The following is an 815-nucleotide window of genomic DNA, read 5'->3' as shown; positions in this document are numbered from 1 at the left end:
ACAGAGAGCCCCACTCACCCCAGCCCCTACCCCTGCCCCTTGGAGCCACACACTGGCCATACTGCGCATCCTTTGCCTGCCCAGCAGCTGGCAGGAGACCCACTCAGCTCCTGGAGCAAAGGCAGCAGGGCACAGAACCCGAACCCACAACATAGGCAGCCTGCATCTGCCCCACACACAAACCTGGAGGGCACATGCCCCCCATGCCTCCCCTGCGGGGGTGCTGTGGCAGGGAGCTACACCCCCTTCCCCCATACTCTGGACAAGCTGTCTGTGGCTCTGTTGCACAACCTGCCTCAGCCCCAGGGCCCCACTCAACCCCAGCTCCTGCCCTGCTCCCTCCTGCACCAGGGGGGCCTTGATATGCACACCCCACCTGCCCCTTCCCTTTCCCCCCAGCCCCTTCCCCTACATCTTAGTGTCTGTCATCTGCAGATTTGAACAGGGTGCTTTTTATACCCCTGTCCAAGTCGCTGATGAAGACATTGAACAGTGTGAGCCTGGGGACCGAGCCCTGCAGAACCCCACTGCCCACATCCCTCCAGGTCGAAAATGACCTGTCCACTACCACTCTCTGGGTGTGGCCTCCAGCCAACTAGTGACCCATTTGACTGTGTAAGTGTCGACACCGGAGTCCCCTAGTTTTTTAATGAGAATGGGGTGAGAGACAGTGTCAAAAGCCTTCCTAAAGTCCAGAAAGACTAGGTCCACTGCTACACCTGTATCTAAGTATTTTGTGACCTGGTCATAGAAGGCCACCAGGTTGGTCTGACAGGACCTGCCTCTAGTGAACCCGTGTTGGTTGCCCCTAAGCA

Source organism: Gavialis gangeticus, unplaced genomic scaffold (assembly GCF_001723915.1).
Source record: "Gavialis gangeticus isolate Ggan-Ray unplaced genomic scaffold, GavGan_comp1, whole genome shotgun sequence".
NCBI classification, from domain to species: domain Eukaryota; kingdom Metazoa; phylum Chordata; order Crocodylia; family Gavialidae; genus Gavialis; species Gavialis gangeticus.
Note: the sequence above shows the minus strand (reverse complement) of the source record.